Consider the following 23,758-nt stretch of genomic DNA (forward strand, 5'->3'; position numbering starts at 1 on the left):
TATTACAGAGCACGTAGCTTCAGGCCTTCCAGGAAAGGTCTCTATATTTTATACAGTTTGGCTTGAAAGAGAGCCCGCCGCAGCTGCAGTTTCCATCCTGTGCTGCACATGAGTCGTGACTTCCTATTTGAGATTTTTTTTGGTGGTGAAGGGAAGGTCATTTCCTACATGTTTAGGGACAGCCCTCCTTTATCTTCTTTGTCATACTTGGTGTGGCTCCCCTCAGGAAAGGCCACTGCTAGATGATATTCTTCAGTTTAACATTTTCACGCTTTTTCTTTATTGACAAGATTTCCAGAAGTTTCCATGGCAAAGCGTAACCGAGCAGATCAAATTCTACCTTTAATGCTTTGGGTCTAAAGGGGTCAAATAAGTGAATTGAGGGTATATATATCTCCTGGCTCCTTTTGACATCGTTCTGCAATTTTGAAAGATGTCTCTCTTTGCACCTACACTGTTATTGTCAAATACAGTTATTATTTCAAACAGAGGTTTTTCAGCCCTGATTTTGTGATGGCTCAGGCATGTCCGCTGATTAATAAGGTGGTTGGGGACTTCTCAAAACAAGATTTTCTTTTAAATAAAAAGAATTTGCCATGCATTGTTTTCAAGGAGTGTTAATCCCTTCATATTGAAAGGAACAATGACATGGTAGCTTAAACTCAGCCAGCAGTGTGATCCCAGCTTAGAGCTGTGTGTTGCTCTAGTTTTAGCCGACCCATGGCCATCGAGTTGATTCCGACTCACGGCAACCCTATAGTGCTTCCATTATGTTTCCATTCACAGCACTGTATTAGCAGGCTGGTGTACATACTTGCATGCTTTTTGCAAGGTGAACAAATGGAAGTGGCACTTAGCCTAACCACGCGTCCAGAGTCTTTCCATCTGTTCCCCCGCTCCGCCCCAGCTATTCTGCTGTCGTCACAGGGCTCAGAAAGCGTGCTCCCGACACTGCTTCCAAAATCCAGGATATTTCCACTTCCCTTTGACTCTTTTATTGAACTGACAAGCCTGGTTTTTGTCTGGTGATTTTTTTATTTTTAATTTATTTGCCAGTCTTGTTTGAAAGATGCCAGGAAAGTGGTGCTGTTGAAATAACACCAATTGCTTCACCACCAAGGGCAATGGGCAGCCATGATGAGTTCTGGCCATGACAGGCGGCCATACAGACACCGTTCTATCAACACAAAGGCCTTTGGTTCACGTATCATGATGATAGGGACTTGCCATGTCTGTGGCCACTCTGTGATGGTTACTGGTGGGGAACAGTTACATGCCTTGAGCTGTTCCCATGAAAGGGAGGTTGTCTATACTCTATGTCTACATCTATAGTTATGCTATATCTATAGTGTATCTGTATATCTATCTACATCTATATAACATCTACACAATATATATATCTATGTCTATATTATGTCTACTGGGCAGTGTTTTGTTCTGCTGTACATAGGGTCTCCATGAGTCGGAACCAGCTCAACGGCACCTAATAACAACAACCACAGCACACTATGTCTATGTCTACACTGTGTCTATACCTATATCTACATTTATACTGTGCCAACAGTTCTATCTATATCTGTACTATATCCGAAGCCCTGGTGGCACAGAGGTTAAGAGCTACGCTGCTAACCTAAAGGTCGGCAGTTTTTTATACACCAGCTGCTCCTTGGAAACCCTATGGGGCAGTTCTGCTCTATCTTATAGGGTCACTATGAGTCAGAATCGATTCAACGTCAATGAGTTATACGATATAGGGTATCTATATATCTGTCTACATATATCTGTCTACATCTATAGCTATACTATATCTCTGTACTATATCTATATTACATCTGTCTATACTGTGTCTATGTCTATGCTGTGTCTATGTTTATACTCTGTCTATATCTGTATTTACATTTATAGTATATTTATAGTTATATCTATATGTATGCTATGTATTATATCTATGTACTATGTCTCTGTCTACATTTATACTATATCTATGTCTGTATTTATGTCCATACTGTATTTATGTCTGTGTCTATATCTGCAGCTGTACTATGTCTGTGTCTTTGTGTCCATGTCTATGTATCCATATCCATATTTACATCCACATCTAGCTACATGAATTTCTACACTTTGTCATACTTTGTGGGGCTGGGTGGGAATTCTTCAAATGAAACTCCATTCCTGAAGAGTTCTCTGGTTGTTTTCTAAACTTGACATCACATGACCGATGCATGAATTAACAAAGCATTTGGCTGAAATTAATTGGTGATGATTCCTAGAAATATGGCAATTGAAATGTCTATTTCAAGTTCTCTCTGTGTTACACTTTAAGGACTTTTCATTCCCCCTGTTAAACAGGGTAACATGTCTCCCTGTCTAAATTCTTCTTTTGAATTCTCAGCAATGTGGTGATTCTTACATTTGGGCTGTAGCTCCTCTGGGTCTCCTAACGTAGTTGGATGTGGGTGAGCTCTGCATATCAGGCTCTGTGTCTGAACGGTAAAGTCAAAATAAAAGACCTTAATCACCACAGAGAGGCCCGTGTATGCACAGTGATACGGCGTGAGGCCACGTGGGGAGAGGGCAGGCGCGTGGCAGCGACCGTAATCCAGTTCTGAGAATGTGCTCTGGTGCTTCTGTCTCCCTGATGTATAATTATGAAATTTCACCGCTCAAGTGGTGACAGTCACCCCTGCATTCCTCTCTCTCTTTCTCTCTGTGTTGTGTGTGTGTATCCGCACGCGCACGGGCGCATGTGGCCCTCTCCATTGAATCCAAATGCCTCTGGCAACATCAGTAATTTGATAAAGTGGAATTGAAGTGACGAGAGATGACAGAGGTGCCAAAATAATAAGTCAGCCTACCTCAGAAGTGGCAGCCCCTTGGCCCGTGTGGGTTTATACGATTGCTGAGTGCTCTGAGGGGGACCAGCAGCGCCTTCTTTTAAGTTCAGTTTCCTTTAGTTAAGAAAGCTTAACACAACCTCCCTAGGGTGACAGAGCTTCATAAGAATATTGTTCTTTTTTCTTTTTTTTTCCATTTTTCTTTCACTTTCTTCCTTCCCTTCCTATATGCCTCTCCTTCATGTATGTCGAACGTAAGGAGCCCTGGTTAGCAGCTCTTAGCTGCTAACCAAAAGGATGACATTTGAACAAACAAATGGCTCCATGGGGAAAGACCTGTTGATCGGCTCCGGTAAAGATGATAGCCTTAGAAACCCTGTGGGTGGTTCTCCTCTGTCACATGAGTTCACCACGAGTTGGAACTGACTTGAGGGCACCCAACAACAGCAACCATAACCTGGATATATTTGAGAATCCCCTGGTACAAACAGTTGTAAACCCTGGTGGCATAGTGGTTAAGAGTTTGGCTGCTGACCAAAAGGTCAGCAGTTCAAATCCACCAGCCACTCCTTGGAAAATCTACGGGGCAGTTCTACTCTGTCCTACAGAGTCAGTATGAGTTAGAATTGACTAAACGGCAACGGTTTTTTTTTTTGGGGGGGGGGTAGGGGGTTGGTACAAACAGTTAACTGCTGCTAACTGAAAGTTTGGTGGTTTGAGTCCCTCCAGAGGTGCCTCGGAAGAAAGGCTTGGTAATCTACTTCTCCAAAATCAGCCATTGAAAACCCTGTGGAGCACAGTTCTACTCTGACACACATGGGGTCACCCTGAATCACAGTCAACTTGATGGCAGCTTTTTTAATGGATATAATTATGCACTTTTATCTATACCTTTACATGCATGTTATTGAGTATCTTCTTGATAGAAGAATTTTAGAAAACACAAGAGCCTTAGTTTTCTATAAAGTCTAGTAGGACTCCCTACTGTCCTACCTATCTCCAATCCCATGCCTCATCCCATTCTAGTCCACTCACGGAGGCCATTTCCCAAGAACGGTGTTGTTTTCCGCTGAACTCTATACCAGGTATAATGATGGTGGATAATATGTGAATTTCAAGAGGTGAAGAGAGTTCTCATCTTAATGAAGAGTAATAAATATGCTCTCATAGGTCTGCGCACCATCTGGGCTTAGTCTGGGAATGAAATGATTCTTTTCCTCCCTGTTCTCTAATTTCCTTTATCCTGGAGGTCTGTTTTCCATGCGGCTGCCATTTGTTTATGGTGAAGTCCATGGCGTGTATTGGATGTGTTTTGCTTTATGTACCTCTTTTGCTTCTAGGCCCACCAGTTAGCAGAGCCCCGTGAGGGCGCCTAACGCCCTGGGTGATGCTCATTGTTTGCACTTGACTGCTAACCTAAATGTTGCCAGTTTGAACCCACCCAGTGGTGCCATGAAAGGAAGGCCTGGTGAACTGCTTCCATTAGGATTACAACCAAGAAAACCCTACAGAGCAGTTCTACTCTGTCACATGGAATGGCATGAGTCATGTCTTAGTTGTCTAGTGCTGCAATGACAGAAATACCACAAGTGGATGGCTTTAACAAACAGAAATTAATTTTCTCACTGTTGGGGAGGCTAAAAGTCCGAATTCAGGGTGCCAGCTCTAGGGAAGGCTTTCTGTCTATGTCAGCTCTGGGGGAAGGTTTTTGTCTCTTTTCAGCTTCTGTTCGTTGGCTCCTGGGTGATCTTCATGTGGTGTGGTATCTATGTCTCCCCATCTCTGCTTCCTTGCTTAATCTGCTCTTTCTATAACTCAAAAGGTATTAAGACACGCCCTACACTAATACTGCCTCATTAATATAACAAAGAAAAGCCATTCCCAAATGGAACTACAGCCAGAGGTACAGGGGTTAGGATTTTAACAAGTTTTTTTGGGGGGGACACAATTCAATCTGTGACAAGTCGGAATCAACTTGACAGCAACGAGTTTGCTTTTCTGGTGAGTATACCTACAGACATATGGCTTCCTGGCCACTTCTCAAAAATCTCCTGGAGGCTATCTCAGAGAGATCAAGGGCTGGTGGAGTTTTTCACCCTTAAATGGAAAGCAAGAGCCCAGGCTGCTTCCTTCCACAAGCAAAAGCCACAAAGTTAATGCAGATTTAGTAAAAGTGATGAGGACTCACCCATCATTGGAGCGCCCACGAGACTTGCAAAGCCGCACATACATTTGACATTTACAGTCCGCGTGTTTCTGGTGGAGAGCGGAGGCATTTAAATTCATTTTTATTTGTAGCGTAAGATCCATCTGAATTTCAATACTCTCATGAAGCCTGAGATCCAGGTGATGAGAGGGAAGGCTGATGGATCAGCCGGTGGGAAAATCTGTCAGAAGGAGATGGGAGCCCATTTGTCAAAGGCTGTAAATGCTGACAGGGCTTCCTCCTCTCACTTAGCACACTGCTCGCTGCGGCTACCCACTTCCACTCCTGCTATGAGATTGCACGGAAGGAGTTTGAGTGGTTTTCAAAGTTATGGTGACTTTCAGATTGGGTCTGATGGAAGATGTGATAGTCATTGGGAGTTAGAGGCTATCCTGGAGCAGTTAATGTGGAGAGTTCCGGCAATGTGGAGAGTTGTAAAAGCCTTAACTTTTTACAACTCTTGCACTGGGCTGGGCACTGCCATACCTTTGAATACTTACAGCAGTTATGTGTGGCTGTCATTATTGTCATTGTGGTTGTTGTTAATTGCCATTGGGTTGGCTGTGACTCATGGCCATCCTATGCACAAGAGAATGAAACACTGCATGGTCCTGTACCATCTTCATAATCATTGGTATGCTCGAGTCCATCCTTGAGTGCCTTCTAACCTAGGGGTGAGCCTATGTATAACAGAATGAAATGTTGTCCAGTCCTTCACCATCTTCACAAAAATTGGTATGCTCGAGTCCACTGTTGTAGCCACGGTGTGTTTTGAGAGCCTTCCAACCTGGAGGGCTCATCTTCCAGCACTAGATCAGACAGTCTCTGTTGTGATCCGTAAGGTTTCTGCTGGCTGGTTTTTGGAAGTAGATTGCCAGGCTTTTCCTCTATTCTGTATATTCTGGAAGCTCCACTGAAAGCTGTCCACCATGGGTGACCCTGCTAGTATTTGAAATACTGGTGGCATAGCTTTCAGCATCACCGCAACACATAAGCCACCACAGTATGACACCCTGACAGATGGGATGTGTGGTAAGTACCGTCATCCCATTTTACAGGTGAAAAAACAGAAGCCCAAGGAGCTGAGGGACTTATCCAAGATCACTCAAGTTCTATAATGAGGTAGGATTTGGACTCAGAAAGTATTACTGCAGAGGCTAGGCTCTTAGCTCTAATGATATGTTGTCTTACATAAAAACTGAGAATTAAAAAAAAGTTTGTAGCATAGGAAAATTGCCCTTTCCAACTGATGAATTTGTGCCTAGAAAGGTGTCTTAGTTCATTGCCAAGTAAGCCATGTAGGGAGGTGGAGAGGAAGCTTTGCGTTAGCAAGAGGATGAATAAAGGCTTGGTGACTCAGACGGCTGGGTCATGGGCAGCCCCTTCTAGGAACAGGGCAGTGACTGCTCAGCTTACGTATCTGTGCACAGCCTGCTGCCATGAGGAGTCATGGAACTGGTCAACATGGATAGTACATGAATCTCAGTAAGGTTGAGGATGAGCCCAAAGCCCTCACCATGATGGGTTCCTTTCTCCCACCTCTTGCTATGGGGATGGGAGAGGCTGAGTCCTCTGGGCTGCAGAACGGAGACAAAGGGGAAGGCTGACTCCTTCCTTGGAGGGCCCCTGCCTGGAATGGAAACATCCATGAATGAGTTTCTCATTAAAGGCAGAAATGAGATACTCCAGGCAAACAAGGGCAAGGACTCCAGTGAGCACCACTTGGTGAGACTTACAGAACTCATCTGGGCATTGAAATTATTTTCCCTTCCCAAACCCTTATGTTTCAGGCTGATTACTTGTCTGCATGAAAAAGGAAGAAGCTCCAGGATTCCCCAAAGCTGGAGCAATGAGCATTATCTTAGACTGAGGGAAACTTTTCTGGAGAATGATATTTGAGATGAAGTCTTAAGGAGGAAGCAGGTGGAACACCCTGGGCAGAGTGCAGAGCTGTGTGGAAATCTGGAGCTGAAGGCTCGGTCTGTCTCGGGAGCTGGATGGAGGGCAGTGTTGCTCTCTGAAGTGTGTGGGCAGAGTGGATTGAGAAGAGGGCAGAAAGGATACGAGGGCTTTCCCATCTGTATTAGCTTGCTAGAACCGTTGTAGCAAACTACCGAAAATTGGGTGGCTTAGAAGAATAGACATTTATTGTCTCATGGTTCTAGAGGCTGGGAGTCTGATTTCAGGAGTCAGCTGGGCCATGCTCTCTCGAAAGGCTGTAGGGGAAGATCCTTTCCTGTTTCGGTAGAATGAGCCCCAACTGAAAGACTTCAACGGGCTAAATGTAGCAAGATGAGTGATTCCTCAGAGGAAAACTTGAGTGATTTTTCCAGAAGGGAAAACGAATCATCATCATCATCATCATTGCGACAGGACTCAGCACATACTATATGCCAGACACTGTTCTTAGCATGTTATGTGCATTCTGTTACCAAATCCCAATGACGATCCTTAAAGACAAATGTGATACTTACCCCACTTTACAGATGAGGAAACTGAGGGAAGGGGGACTTGTCTAGCATGCCTGAGATCACCCAGGGAGTAAGTATGGAGAAGGGATTCAAACCCAGGCAGTCTGAGTTTTACTCTTTTTTCTTTTTTAATAACTTATTTGTTGTTGTTGTTGAAAATATACACAGGAAAACATACACACATTCAACAGTTTCTACACGTACAATTCAGCAACAGTGATTATATTCTTCAAGCCGTGCGAGCATATATTCTTCAAGCCGCGCGAGCGTTCTCACCCTCCTCTTCCAAGTTGTTCCTACCCTGTTAGCACACACTCACTGCCCCCTAAGCTTCTTGTCTTTTGAGTTGCTGTTGTCAATTGATCCTGTATAGATCATTCTTTAAAAGAGCACAATGCTCAAGACAGCCAATTCTTTACTAATTAAGCTAAACTGTTGGTAACCACTAAGCTATACTACCCATTCCAAGGATGCTGCACAGGGAAACAAAAACCAACAAATGTCCCTTGTGTGCTCAGCACGCACAGGATATGACACACAGGTCCGCGGTAGCTCTGCTTCTGAGAATTATTGGAACAGTGCCCTCGAGGGAACAGAAACAGCCCAGGATATGCTACATAGTATCCTGCAATGCATTTCTGCATTTTATTTCCTCCTCATCACTCAGGCAAAGGCATTGTGTCGGTCCTCGGTGGGGCTGCTCTTCACAAGGCCAGCATCGGGACACTCATGGCTCCAGCTCCTGCTTCACAGCCCAGCGTGACTGAGAGCTATTTTTGCAGCAAGTGCTTCTGACTACAGGATGGGTCTCTGTGCCTGCCTTTTGTGTCCCATCGGCTAGTTAACTGATGCTTTCTCTTTTACTAAACTTTGAAAATGAAATGTAGGTACTAATGTCTTTCATTTCTTTTAGGGAAATTTGAGGGTGGTGGGCTGGTGGCGGGGAGAAAGCAACGTAAAAACTGGAGGAGCCTCTAGAATGGATGTGATGTCGAGTTAAATTAGCCTCTGATGGGTAGGAAACCCGAGTGACAGGTGATGAGGGGATGCTGGGCCACTCAGCAGTACCCTGGGCACAGATGTAACGCAGAGAGTGCAGTGAAAAGCTGTTGAGATAGATCAGGCCGTTTGTCTGATAGGCCCTCCCATCGGCCAAGAAGTAGGTTTTGGGAAGCTAGTCTAAAGCAGCACAGGCCCGGCAGAGCGGCTAAGTGCTTTGTTTGGGGTTCTCAGAGGTCTGGTTTTGGAACTCAGCTTGGCCACGTCCTGCTTATTTGGCCTCACGGATGCTAAGTTCCTCGTGCAAAATGGAGAAGACAAGGGAACATAATTCCTGGGGCCCCTGTGGGACTCGATGGGGTAGTTTCACGGACACGTGGTACGCCTTCAGTAAATTCAGGCTGCCTCATTATCACACTCTCCTGTATTTGTCTTCCTTCTAAAAATAAAATAAAAATAAAGAAAACAAGTTGCCATCATGCCGACTCTGACTCAACAGCTGATTTTTGGGAAGTAGTTCTCCAGGCCTTTCTTCCCAGGTACCTCTGGGTGGGCTTGAACTGCCAACCTTTCAGTTAGCAGCCGAGTATGTTAACTGTTTGCACCACCCAGGGTCTCCTGCTTTTCTCCTATTCTTCCTTAAGTCATGCCTGGGTTTTGTTTGGTCCCTGGTTGATAAGACAAGGTACATGTAGGACCACAACCTCATTTTATGAATGGAGAACAGGCAACCAGAGAGAGATGATCTAATCAATGTCACACAGATAAGTAAATTGCAAAGCTAAGACCAGATACCAGGTCCCCAATCACCAGGCTAGGGTTTTGTGTGCCCTGCAGGTGTCTGTCAACTTGGGCAAAGGTGCCTGGAGAGGGTTTGGAAATATAGCTCAAGGTGTAGACCAGTGATTGGGTACGGATTTAATCTCCAGTGTCAACTCAGATGGATAGATCAACACGGAATGCTGTGTAGGTAAGGAGTCCGAGTTTGTGGCATCAGGGTTCTCTCTACTAGAAAGAGTGTGTAATGAATTAGTGATGTTCAGCAAGGGGGGGTTACATACATGTGCCAGGTATTGGTTGTTCCCTATGCAGGATCTGGAAGTTGATAACTGAAGCAAATCCCAAATGCTCTGTGTTTAAGCCCAAAAGATGAAGAGCAGACAGATACTCTGTGCTTCCCTTACATTCACTGACTGGTCTTTACTTTTGAAGAGGCTCTTTCTCCTGTTGTGAGTTTGCAGTCTATCAAAGCATTGGTATTTTCATGTATTCTGCATGGCTTAAAAACAGTCTAACAAACTGCTGTTGTTGTTAGTTGCCATCCAGTCCTCTCCAACTCATGGTGACCCATACACAACAGAGTGAAACATTGCCTGATCTTGCTCCATCACTACGATAGCTTGTATGTTCCAGTCCATTGTTGTGGTTGCTTTGTAGTGCCTTTGAACCTAGGGAGCTCATCCTCCAGTAATATATCAGACAGTATTCCGTTGCAATCTGTAGGGTTTTTACTGGCTAATTTTTGAAAGTAGATTGCCAGGCCTTTCTTCCTGGTCTTTGTCTGAAATCTCTGCTGAGGCCTACATATCATGAGAACCTTACATTACACACACTTCCTAGCCCCTTGAGAAGCCAACTTTATTTGTTAATTATATTGTGGTGATAAAGTACCTGATTCTAGCCTCACCTAAGCAGTTATAAGCTTTCGATACATTAATTTTAAACGTATGATTTATCTACACTTGTATTTGTCATCTCTGTGCAATTACGTATTAATTGAGGCTGACACACTTAAATTTTAATACCATTAATTAAACAGTTCTTTTTGTTCATCATTCATTTTACTTAAAAGAAGCAAGTCTAATTAGTATAATTTTTAGTGATACTTGTTTCTTCAAACTCTGAATTAAAATGCATTTAGGAAACAATTAAGTGTAGAGCTTGTTTTCAGGATGGTCTGTCATCGCTCCTTATGAAGAAAAAAAAAAACGGCCAGTGGCTTTTCCTGTGATGAGTGGAGTGAGCGTTAATTAATTCCTCCTTCTCTTCAGTTGGTGTGTTTTATCGCAGTGATATGTGATTGGGCAGCTTCACGCTTTAGATAGAAAGATAGACAGCATGGCCTGTCCAAATGTGATTTATGTTGTCTCGGCACTTTTGCACAGTTCAGCTGAAATTTTCTTAGTGTTGATCAAGGTCAGAAAACCCGGGGATTGTGCCATCCATCTCAGCAGCTTGAGTGCTAAAATAATTTTTGATGAAACTTGATGCAATGGCAACAGAGTCTGAGGTCCCAGGAGTGGGGTGGCAGACACACACATGTACATACATACATATATGCAGGCACACACCAAACATACACTAAACACACAAACGTATACAATACACATGCATATAAACACACACATATATGTGAACACAAACACACACGCACATATACATACGTATGCATACGCACCAAACACACACAATGACACACACATACAGATAGCACACAGGTACACACATACACACCACACGTATATACAAATGTGAACACACAATGCACTCACACAAAAACACACATATACAGATGCACACAGACACACATGCACACACACATACATACACATACAGACCAAATACACACACAATGTACTTGTATACACACACACACACGCAAACATATACATGCCCACACATACATATGCATACACACATACAGACCAAACACACACATGCACAAACTCACAATACCCTTGCACAGACATACATGCCCATGCACTTTTTATATTGAGCGGGCTTATTTTGCCTATCATAGGTCAGAATTTTTTTGCATCACGTCATTGAAGATATATACATATAATACCATATTATTCAGCCAAAAGAAAGGAATGAAGTACTAGCACACGAACCTTGAGAAAATTATGCTAAGTGAAAAAAGCGAGACACCAAAGGTCACATGTTGTACGATTCCTTTTATATGAAGGACCCAGAGTAGGCAAGCTCATAGAGACGGAGAAGAGATTAGCGGTTGCCAGGGGGTGAGGAGAGAAGAGAATGCTGGGGGGGTGCTATTACTTAGTGGGCGTGGGGCATTTTCCTGGGGAGATCACAAAGTTTTGAACCTGGAGAGAGGTGGTGGGTTGTACAGCGTTGTGAACGCACCAAATACCACTGAACTGTGCACTTTAAAATGGGTAATTGTATGTCATGTGAATTTCACCTCAGTAAAGAGAAGACATTACCCTTTGGTGTGGCGGTTTTAAACTAAGAGCTATTCCAATCTGTAAAGCTGCCTGAGGCTTTTCATCATCATTATTTTAACCAAAAGGTTTTCTGGGGGGGGGTTGGAGGACACACCATTAAAACAGAAAAGGTCTTAAGTTCCAGAAGTTCTGGTCTAGGGCACAGGAGCATAAGTAGGGAAGAAAAGGCCGTCTTAAGACAGATGAGCAGAATCCGGCCCAGCCACTGGCATTGGCAGCTCTTCCCGGTATCCTGAGCCATTAAATAACTGGTACCCACGGTAGTCCCTGGGCCATGGAAACAGCTAATGCACTCGGTTGCTAACCAAAAGTTTGGTGGTTCGAGTCCACCCTGAGGTGCCTCGGAAGAAAGGCCTGACAATCACTTCTAAAACATCAGCTGTTACACACCTTATGGAATGCAGTTCTACTTTGACACACAGGGGGTCGGCCTGAGTCCATGGCAGCTGGTGGGTGATCCCCATGGAGGATAGAGAATCAAGTCAAAGGAGTAACTGAAAAATTTAAGCCCACCTCTCTGTACCTCTCAAAATAGCCCCCTAACTTGCTGTAAGGATTTTTTTTTTAATTTTATTTATTCAGATTGTGTTTTTCTGTTGATGCGATTCAATAAACTGTGACTCGACAAATGCTGCTTTTGTACTATGATGGGATATTACTGTTGTTAGGTGCTATCATGCTGATTTCAACTCATGGTGGCCTCATGTGACAGAGTAGAACTTCCCCATAGGGCTTTCTTGGCTATAATCTTTACAGAAGCCGATAGCCACGTCTTTCTCACGTGGAGCTGCTGGGTGGTTCAAACCACCAAGCTTTCAGACAGTGGCCGAGCGCTTAACTGTTGAGCCACCAGGGTTCCTTTTTGTTGGGATAGTTATGCAGGCAAGTGTAAAAGCAGTCCCTAAGGATTTAACAGAAAATCCACACAGAGGAAAACATAACGGGAAACAAGTAAACAGCTTTCCTGGCTAATTGTATGAACATGCAAATTAAAGCCACCAAGAGGTCCTAATTTCTACCTGCTAAATTAGCCACATTGGAATAAAATAATAACATCCCCCCTTCCCATACTGGCAAGGTTGCACTGAAACTGGCTAACTCATTTTTTCCTGCTTGTGCTCTGATTGGAGGAACTCACTTAAAAACCCGAGTATCGGTACCTGGGACCACCATGCGGATAAGTATACCTTTTTACCCCTAGGAATTATTCCAGTTCAATGGAAACCAAAGGCCACCGGAACAGAGCCACCGTTGCTCTTTTACTTGCAGTGTCAAAAGATTAGCAGCAAACTATCGTCCAGTCTCAGGAGAATGGCTTATTATGCTGAGTATAGAACATGCTAGAGTATCATGCGAGCATTAAAAGTGATCAGTATGCATGCACCAGACATCCATTGAGTATACTGAATAAAAACACTTCTCACAAGATAGCAGGTCCTTTCTGATCATGATCATGTATAAAATAGCACACGCAAAGAAATGGTTTTTTTTTCCACATTGAAACGTAGTTTTGTTACTTAGTGGTTTAAGATGGCAAGGCTTTGTCTTGACTATTTTGGACTCATCAGGAGAGACCAACTGCTGGAGAAGGCCATCATGTTTGGTAAAATAGATGGTCAATGAAAAAGAAGGAGACCCTCAATGAGATGGATTGAAACAGTGGCTACAACAATGGGCTCGAACATTCCAAAGATTGTGAGGATGGTGCAGGACTAGGCAGCGTTTTGTTCTGCTGTACACAGGGTCACTATGAGTTGGGGCCATCTTGACAGCACCTAACAACAACAGCTAATTATTTAAGAATTAGAAAATAAGTCATCATGGAAGAATTGGGGGAAGTCACTGGAAAATGAAAGTTGTGTAGGACTGGGTTTAAGACTGAATGTGGGCAAATTCCTTAACCTTTCTGCATCTTGGACTCCTCTTCTGTAAAGAGATGGTAATGATAACATCTGCCTCTGAAGGTTCTTGTGAACCTTATGCATAATGTATCTGAATTACCAGTACACTTGCTGGCACATTGCAGTCAATGCCTGGTTGTTAGTAGTATTAATGGTAATGAAAGCCAGAGCAATAGACATCATGATAAGCCATTGATGCTTCTGTTGAGAATTAGAATTTCACAGATGAAAAGGACATCCCAGCGAGACAGCTAGGTCTACAATAAAGATACCCCATGGAGTATTAGCAAGGAGCCAAGCATGTGGACTGGGTCACACCCCCACTGCACAGACAGCCCTAGAGAGAAGGCCTCGAGTGCTTGACAAGCAGTAGAGTTCACGAGGTTGTTTTCAGAGACGTGACTGAATCAGGTGGGCACCCATTGATCCTGGATGCTGATCAGGCAGGTTAAAGTCGTCCAGACAAACATGGCTTCATGTCTGCTGAAAATGAGACCTGTCGGAATTGGCAGCAACTTGGGCAGCAACTTGGCAAATGAGGGATGGGAAGATAATGAAGAGGGGAAGCCTGTGGCAGCCCAAGACCAAACCCTGCCAACTGTTACCATTCAGTCCTTTGGGTTGGAGTTTATCTGTCAAACAGCAGTCTCCAGGCCTATTCTCAGTCACGAAAGTAAAACAACTGCTCATGCTCTGGAAATACAGCTGTTGGTGAAACAGGATCACGGGAAGCCCTCGAGTTTGGAACAGGGGGATGTTTATGCTGTGGACTGCCAGAAGAACAGACAAATCTTAGAAGAAATCCAACCTGAATGCTCCTTAGAAGACTTGGCAAGACTTGAGCTCACTTGTATTTGGACATGTCATCAGGGAAGACAAATCTCTAGCTAAAGATCTCGTGATTGGTGAAGTAGAGGGTCAGTGAAAGCAAGGGAAATCCTCAGTGAGCTGGGTTGACACGACAGTCGCAGTAACAGACTCCAGTGTGCCGGTGATCATGGAGACGGTACAGGACCAGGCGTCTCGTTCCGTAGTGCATAAAGTCACCACGAGGGTCGGTGCCGACTCGACGTTTTTTGTATCAGAAGTCCACTTTGATAAAATTATCAAAGAAATAATTCAATCATCTGCTTTATGTTGAATCTCTTTGTTTATGAGCTTATCTAGGTAGTTTTTAAGAGTTCATGCCAACAAGACTGCATGTGATTAAAATTTTTAGTGGCTTCTCACATTTAAAGTTGTTTTAAAAACTACTAATGTTACCAAGCAGATATGATGATGCTATGGATTGAATTGTGTCCCCCAAAAATATATGGTGAAATTCTAACCCCTGCACCTGTGAATGTTATCTTCTTTGGAAATAAGAATTTTTCTTTTGCTTTATTAGTGAGGTCCTAAACCTAACTCCCTTCTGAGAAGTGTCTCATAAAAAGGGGAAACAGACACACAGAGACACACACGAGGGGAGACCGTGTGGGGGAACCAGGGCTTTGAACTGGTTCATTCTGGTTCAAACCCCTACTGAGAATTTGCATTTCTAACAAGTTCCCAGGTGAAACTAATGCTGCTGGTTAGGAGCTAATTCTGAGTTGAGTGGTGGTTCTCAAGATTTATTATATGTAAGAATTACCTGGGGGTCTTGTTAAAATGTAGATTCTGATTCAGTATATCTGGGGTGAAATCATTAGCATCACCTGGGAACTTGTTAGAAATGCAAACTATCAGCAGGGGTTTGGACAGGAACGAACAGGTTCGAAGCCTTGGAGAGAACCCTTTGCAAGCTAAGGAACAACACGAAGGAAGGCTGAGGGCTACCAACAAGGAAGGACCCACTCCTAGAGGTGATGCCCTGATTCAGGCCTCTAGCCTCCAAAAAAACTATGAAACAATAAACCTCTGCTCTTTAAAGCCACTCGCTTGTGGTATTTTTTGTTACAGCAGCACTAGGTAGCTAAGACAGATGAGAGCTCTCAGATATTAATATCAAAAATTGATTTAAAATTAAATGGTCATACATTTTCTTAGTGAACCCAACTTGAGGCATTGATGTTATTTGGCATTGGTGAAGTAATCCAACAGTTATTAATCCGTTCCGTGTGTCCATTGCTGAAGCAATTCCTGCTGCCATGGGTGTGGAATGCTGTCATTGGCTAGACCTGAGTTCACGCGCATCCCTGGAACTTGGTAGACGTGTCAGCCCCACATGGACTCCAAGAGAGGTGGGAGACAAGCAGTCTCCAGAATGAGAACTGAGAGGGTAAGGGAGCTGGAGCGGTTACCAGAAGTAGGCAAAAAGATGCTACATAGGGGAAAACACACACGGACATGCACACAGATGGACACACAGTTCCTTCTCTACTCACCTGGAATCCGGTTGTAGAGGGCCATGAATGACTGGTGTCTGAGTCATCTAGTGCTGCTATAACAGAAACACCACAAGTGGATGGCTTGAACAAAGAGAAGTTTATTCTCTCATAGTCAAGTAGGCTAAAAGTCCAAATTCAGGGCGTCAGCTCCAGGGGAAGGCTTTCTCTCTCTGTTGGCTCTGAAGGAAGGTCCTTGTGATGTGTCAGTCTTCCCTTGGTCTGGGAGTATCTCAGCACGGGAACCTCAGCTTTAAAGGACACGATCTGCTCCCGGCGCTGCTTTCTTGGTGGTATGCTTCCCCTTCCTTTTTATTTCTTGAAAGATAAAATGTGGTGCAGGCCACACCCCAAGGAAATTCCCTTTACAATGGATCAGGAATGTGACCTGGGTAAGGGTGTTACAGGAAACTCTGGTGGTGTAGTGGTTAAGTGCGGCTGCTAAGCAAAGGGTCAGTGGTTCGTATCTGCCAGGCACTCCTTGGAAACTCTATGGGGTAGTTCTACCCTGTCCTTTGGTGTTGCCGTGAGTCGGAATCAACTCGACGGCACTGGGTTTGGTTTTGGTTTTGGAAGCGTGTTACAATCCCACCCAAATCCTCTTTAACTTAAAATTACAGTCACAAAATGGAGGACAACCACACAGTACTGGAAGTCATGGCCCAGCCAAATTGATACACATTTTGGAGGGACATAATTCAATTCATGACAACCAGTTAGGAGGTTTAACATTGGTAGCTGGCAGGCTTGAGAACAGTGGACTGAGAGATGAGAACTATATTTACTGGTAGTTTCTGAGGAAGGCCTAACATCAGCAGTAAAGTTTGCGGGAAGCTGCATAGGAGGCAGAGAGGTCAACAAACACCTTCCTAAGGCCTTACAAATTCTCAGAAGGTGTCAACCGTCTGTGCTATAGCTGCAGCACCTAGCCCAGGTGGGTCCTGCCTGGAGGTAAACTCTCGGTAACAATCAAGTTGTAGGGAGGCTTTCACTGCAACCCAGAGAGCAGCATGACGGGGCCTGAGCTGGGCTGATGCTCTTGGGGATGAAAAGGACTGAGCTCTTTCCAGATGGTAACTTGTTTTCCTGCACAGAGCCAGAAGAGAAAAAGACTTCAGAAAGCCTAACTAGTTTAATGTAATGAATACCGTCTGTGTTCAAGACCATTTACTAACAGCTTTACAACCATGATCTCATTTAATCTTTAGGTCTCCCTAAAAAGCTAGATAAAACCAAAAAAAACACCCAAACCCACTGCTATCGAGTTGATTCCGACTCATAGCGACTGACACGTTTTTTCGAGTGTTGAAATGGAATCCCAGAATATGAAGTGAACGCTCCAAGGTCAAAGTCACACAGTGAGTAGGTGGCAGGATCGTGATTGTGACTGAGGTTTGCCTGACCCCAGAGACCAGGACTATTTCAGCTACTCCCAGCTGCTACAAAACTAGGCAAGGTCAGCACACCCGATATCAATTAAGTTGTCACACTCGACTGGCACACCTGTGTAAATACACGCATATAAAAACATAGATACACATATAAAAACATAGATACACGTAATGTGTCTTTTGGAGACTGCAAGTTTTTATTTTCTGGCCATGAGTTCAAAACGGTCCGATTGTCTCTAAAGATTATCTACATCAAAAGATCCCAAAAGGGGAGTTTTTAAATTAAGAGCTCCATATGAAAAACATCAGTGAGCTGAAATTAAAGAAAAATTAAGCCCAGCAGCAGACTAACGACCCAGCGGTTCATTATAGCCTTACTTTTTCAGTGAAAGATAAAAGCTCATTAAAAGTATATCTTTGATTAGTGAACAAGTTTGGACTGCTCTGAAGCTGGATTGCCTTATCCGTATAGGTATAAAAAAATATGAGCTGTGAAATCTTTTTCCCTATTTTCCAGCTTTAAAGACATTGACCTATTTATCTTCTAACATCCTTATAAAGGTGACTAACAAAGAGGAAGACTGAATAGAGGTGGTTACGCTTTTCCTATATCTACCAGTGACTTTTACCACATAAAATTAAAGGACCTATTTTTCTAGTCTGTTGGCAATTTTAGAGAAGAATTTTTGTGTACTACTAGATAGATTATGGGGCAGTTCTACTCTGTCCTATAGGGTTGCTATGGGTCAGAATCGACTCGACGGCAGTGGTTTTTTTTTTTTTTTAAATTATTAGATAGGTTTATCAGTAAGAGGTCACAGAGAACATCGAAACCAGCATTATCCAGTTGAAATAGAATGAAAGTCACGCATGTTATGCTAAATTTTCTAGTAGCCAGGTTAACAACAGGTTAAAAAAGAAACAGGTGAAAGTAATTTTAATAATATAGTCCATTTAACCTAATAAACCCTAAAGGAGCCCTGGTGGTGCAACAGGTAAGTGCTTGGCTGCTAACCTAAAGGTTGGTGATTCGAACCCAACTAGTAGCTCTGTGGGATCTGCTTCTGTAGATACTACAGCCAAGAAAACCCAGCGGGGCCGTTCTGCTCTGTCACATAGGGTCGCTATGAGTTGAAAATTGACATTTCAGCACCCAACAACATCTCCAAAAATTATCGTTTCAACATGTGTTCAATACAAAAATTATTTATGAGCTATTTTACTTCTTTTTGTTTTTTGATACTGTTATGCGTTACAGGATAGTGACAAAAGTCTCTCTATCAGACTTAAGATATACATATCGGATATGTTGGGCTTTGATTTTCCTGTGGGGGTTGTAAGCCGTAGGTGGCCGGACATAACAAAAGGTTATTTGCATCAGTTTAAAACAAAGGACAAAGTCATTAACATTTGGTCAAAACAAAGTCATTAACAGAGGTATGTGAAGGAGGCAGGCAGAGGAAGAATAACTTATTGGTTTATCATGGCCTTAGTTACGTCAAGCTCTCAGTTGCCCATTTTGAAAAACGAGAAAACATGCTGGGGGGTATTGGGGTCACAATACTGAGTATTCAAAATCAATTGTGCACTTTACATTTTCTACACATCTCCATTTGGACTAGCCCCATTTAAAATGTTCAGTAGTCACATGTGCCGACTGTGTTAGAAGCCACACATATAACCCAATCCTGTCATTTAAAACATACACTGAGGATTTGAGAGATTTCTTTAGAGATTTTTCAATAACAAAAGTTTCCAATAGAAATTATTTCAATAAAAAAAAACATTTTGAGAATTGGTTGTATGCTAGATTTCTCCTTAATTATGTGCTTTTGGGAAACACCACTTCTATAGTAGAAGGTAAACTGAACTGATCCTGGGCATCTTTTAAGCCCAGTGATCTCAGAATGGAGGCTCTGATCAATTGATTGAAAGAAGTGCAAGCATCGGCCCACTTTAAGCTTAGTGAGTTCACTGACCCTGAATTCCTTAATTAGCTTGTTCTGGGAGTCCCACCCAGGAGAGCATCTGTGGCTTGTTAAAACAGCGATTTATAGCACTTTTTCCATGGGTAGCATGAACTCCACCGTTCTTGGATGAAATAATTTTGGGTGGTGCATGTATTTGGCATTCAACATCACTGGATTATATAGGGCATAATTTCTCCTCCAAATCCATTTCACTTGGTAAAGAGAGCGTCTCAGTGTGCTGCTGGTACGCCTCTAACACCTTTGTAACACTTGCTAATCTTTTTGAAAAATCCGTTGCCAGTTAAGTCAATTCTGACTTCTAGCGAAACTATAGGACAGAGTAGAACTGCCCCATAGGGTTTCCGAGGAGGACTGGTGGGTATGAACTACTTACCTTTTGGTTAGTAGCTGAATGCTTAACTACTGCACTATCAGGGCTCCCTCTTTTTGAACAATCAAGAAAACATCCAACCAGAAGTTAACAATTGAGGAACGTTGTCTTGGCAGCACAACAGTTAAACCCTCAGCTGCTAACCAAAAAGCTTGGCGTTTCAAACCACCCAACAGCTCTGCAGGAGAAAGATGTGGCAATTTGCAGCCATAAAGAAGACAGCTTAGAAAACCCTATGGGGGCAGTTCTACTCTGTCACATGAGGTCACTATGAACCAGAATAGACTTTAGGACAACCAACAACTCTTTTGTTAAAAACTTTGGTCTGATAGTCTTGATGTGTTTGTGGCAAATTGTACTAGTTTTTAATTTTGGAAGTGATATAAAGTATTTTAAATTTTACTGAAATATAAAGAGTCAACCAAAAGCAAAATAATAAGTTAATAATTATAGAGGTGACTCGTGAAAAAGGCAAAAAAGCTGCTGTTATTGTTGTTAGTGGCCATTGAGTCAGTCCCCCAGCTCATGGCGACCCCATCTGCAAGGGAACAAAGGGTGCCTGGGCCTGTGCCATACACATGACAGGTTGTGGACTGGACCATTGTGATTCAGAGGGCTTTCATCGGCTGGTTTTCAGAAGTAGATCACCAGGCCTTTCTTTCTAATCTGTCTTAGCATCCTAGCAACATGCAAGCCTCCACTAACAGACAGGTGGTGGCTGCACACAGGTATATTGGCCGGGAATCGAACCTGGGTGGAAGGTGAGAATTCTATCCCCAAACCACCACTGCTCCTTCATTAGGGCAAAATGGTGACACTGATAATATGTGAATGAGCACAAGTTTTAGAAATCCTTGTCTCATCCTGGCGGTGCTCCCTGTGGACATTGCTGCATGACTTCCTACCCTTGCCAGTTGCCACAAACGGTGGTGCTTCCTTGGCCACGGAGAGTTGTGTGAATCTAGTGCCGGAAATCCATTGCTACCACAGGGCAAATATTTACAGTTGTACCCTTTTCCTCCAGGAGGTGGCCCCATTATCTTACACTAACTACAAATGGATTGGAAGAGGAGTAACATTTTTTAAGCATCACCTTTGCTGAAAAATCTAAAATCCTTACACAAAGTATGGACTTAACCGTGGCCAAATTAACCGACCAACACCATGCGAGAGTGAGCGGTGAGGAAGAGAAGGGTGGGGTGCTATGTGTATTCGCCTTCTGCCTCCCCCACCTCCAAGTTCTGCTTCTCAGGTGTTAATTTATGAAAGAGGGGCTAAACAAACACTAGAACCTTCTTCCTAAGACCACAGTTTCTAGCTGTTTTTCTTTCATGTTTTTCTGAGCTCAACTTCATGTTCCCATGGAGTTTATTAAAGCAGTATTTTATTGTTTATCTGCCCAAGAGGCAAGAAAAGGTACTTAAGAACTTAAACTCCCGAACACGATGGAGTTCAACCCAGTTCTGCTGCTTCATAACAGTGAATCTTGAGGAAGTTCACTGACCTCTCTGAAACTCGGTTTCCAGGACTCCATCTGTAGAATGGATTCATAAGAGAACCACTGCATATGGCCATGGTTGAGAACGATAAGAGACAGGATAGTGCCTAGCATGGGACTATGTATATACTAAGAGCCCCAAAAGGGGTTAAAGCCAAACAAACAGAAAGACCAATTGCCATGGAGTTGATTCCAATTCATGGTGACCCCATGCGTGTCAGACTAGAACTGTGCTCCACAGGATTTGCAATGGCTGATTTCTCAGAAGTAGATCTCCAGGCCTTTCTTCCAAGGTGCCTCTGAGTGAACTCCAACCTCCAGCCTACCTGCCAGCAGCCTAATGCTTAACCATTTGCATCGCCCAGGAATTCCAATAAGCAGTGGACTGATAATTATTAGCCCTGGTATCCTGAATCTCTTTGCTTTTTCGTTGACCTCTTAGTGGGTGGTGTGACTGAGGTGTGTATTCTAAAATAACAACATCTGGATTTTGTCCTTATTCCTCTTTTCCAGGGTCAAAGTTAAGCTGGCCACTAACGGGCCGTGGAGGTAAGGTTTGACGAGAGTGACTGCCATGGTTATGATTTAAATGTCACTCACTGTGTTTTGTATTTGTAAGGCAGAAATGATGGTAGATGGGCACATAAATTTGCAATACGTTCATCCAACAAATATTGCAGTATTACAAGCTTCTTGGTCAAAACCATCTACCACAGTGAGCATAGATTTAAATCAATAGTGGTACAAGGATCCCTGGTGGCATAGTGGTTGAGAGGTCAGCTGCTAACCAAAAGGTCAGCAGTTCAAATCCACCAGCCAGCTCCTTGGAAACCCTATGGGGCAGTTCTACTCTGTCCTGTAGGGTCACTATGAGTCAGAATTGACCCGATGGCAATGGGTTTGAGTACAAAGATTGTAATATAAACACAAATGGAGCCTCATAGTAACTGGACTTGAGTAACTTTTAATACAGTCTATAGAAAACTTGGTATTTCTGTACTGGCCTGTTAGTAAGTAGAAGTCCTTTTTTTTTTTTTTTTTTATCCTATCTTTATTAAAGTTATTAGACTTGTGACTTTGGGACAACTAAACATGTAGTCAGTATTGCAGGTAGCAACATTTTATCAAGGAGTAATGTTGCCTGGTAAATTTTATTGAGAAAGAATCAGAGGTTCTACCCAAATTTAGCAGAAAGAGTTCAGAGATCAATGAGTACTGTTTGCCTTGTCCCGGAAGAGGGAACATACTCAGGTATTTTCATGCCTATGCTATTGTCATTTGAGAAAATAGCTAAAATAACAAATTGTTGTTAATTTAACTTGTTCGTTAAAGGCAAAAACAAAGAAAACAATACACATATTCACAATACCACTCCCCCTACACACACACACACACACACAATCAAGACAGTTTATCAACAAAGACAATCTTGGTCTAATGGATTAGGTGTCCATTTTCCATCTGAAAATGTTGGTGTCATAAGCACAACTTCTGTCTTTGTGACTCAGTTTTCGTGCCTATAAAGTGGTCACAATAGCTGCCCTGTCAGCTCTGCCAGGTAGATCTGAAGACAAGGTGAGCCATGCCGAGGTTTACTCCATTGCACGCTTCCGGAGTCCCTCCGTGGACAATTTGCTAGGGTTAGGGTTAGGCCTGGGAAAAAGCAAACTATGTTCCGTAAGGCCAGTTTTGATATTAATGTCTGCTTTTCTTTCTTTCCTATCCCAACTTGTGTGAGATTATCTCAGAAAGATGGGGCTTGCCCCTGACTCAGAACCCTTTGCTATTCACCTGTTTTCTAGATCCAGTTTGTTTTATCCCAAGGAGTGAATCCTAATCTTTCTTAGAAACAGTGAAATGTTTGTACCTTGAGTGTATTCTTTGCCTGAAAGTTGCATCCTTTGTACACAGGGACTGGTACTTTTGTTGTTAGGTCCCATGCTGTCAGTTCTGCCTTATAGTGAACCCATGTACAACAGAACGAAACACTGCACAGTCCTGCACCATCTTCAGTCATTGTTATGCTTGACCCCATTGTTGCAGCCACTGTGTCAATCCATCTCCCTGAGGGTCTTCCTCTTTTTCACTGCCCCCCTACGTTACCAACCGCGATGTCCTTCTCCAAGGACTCCACAAGGCCTAGGGTGATTTAAACAACATCATCACCGACAAAACAATGGAGTCAGCGCTTTCTGCAGGTGTTCTCAGTTATTTGAAGCTCTTAGCAGAGTCTCCTCAGGAGTCATTGAGCGCTCAGGCGTAGGTTTACACACTGGCCACTAGAGGCATCCTTGCATTCATACCATGATTGCTATCGGCTTTTGTTGCTGAAGACCCCTTTTGGGGGGACTTTAGGATTGGGTTGGGTTGGTTTGGGTATGAAGAATGTAAAAATGTGTTTGATTTTATGAAAAAAGAAAAGTTAGAAATGTATTTAATATTGATTATGGGTTTTCTGTTTTAATGTATTTATAATTAATGTATTT

Source organism: Loxodonta africana, chromosome 12, assembly GCF_030014295.1.
Source record: "Loxodonta africana isolate mLoxAfr1 chromosome 12, mLoxAfr1.hap2, whole genome shotgun sequence".
NCBI lineage: Eukaryota > Metazoa > Chordata > Mammalia > Proboscidea > Elephantidae > Loxodonta > Loxodonta africana.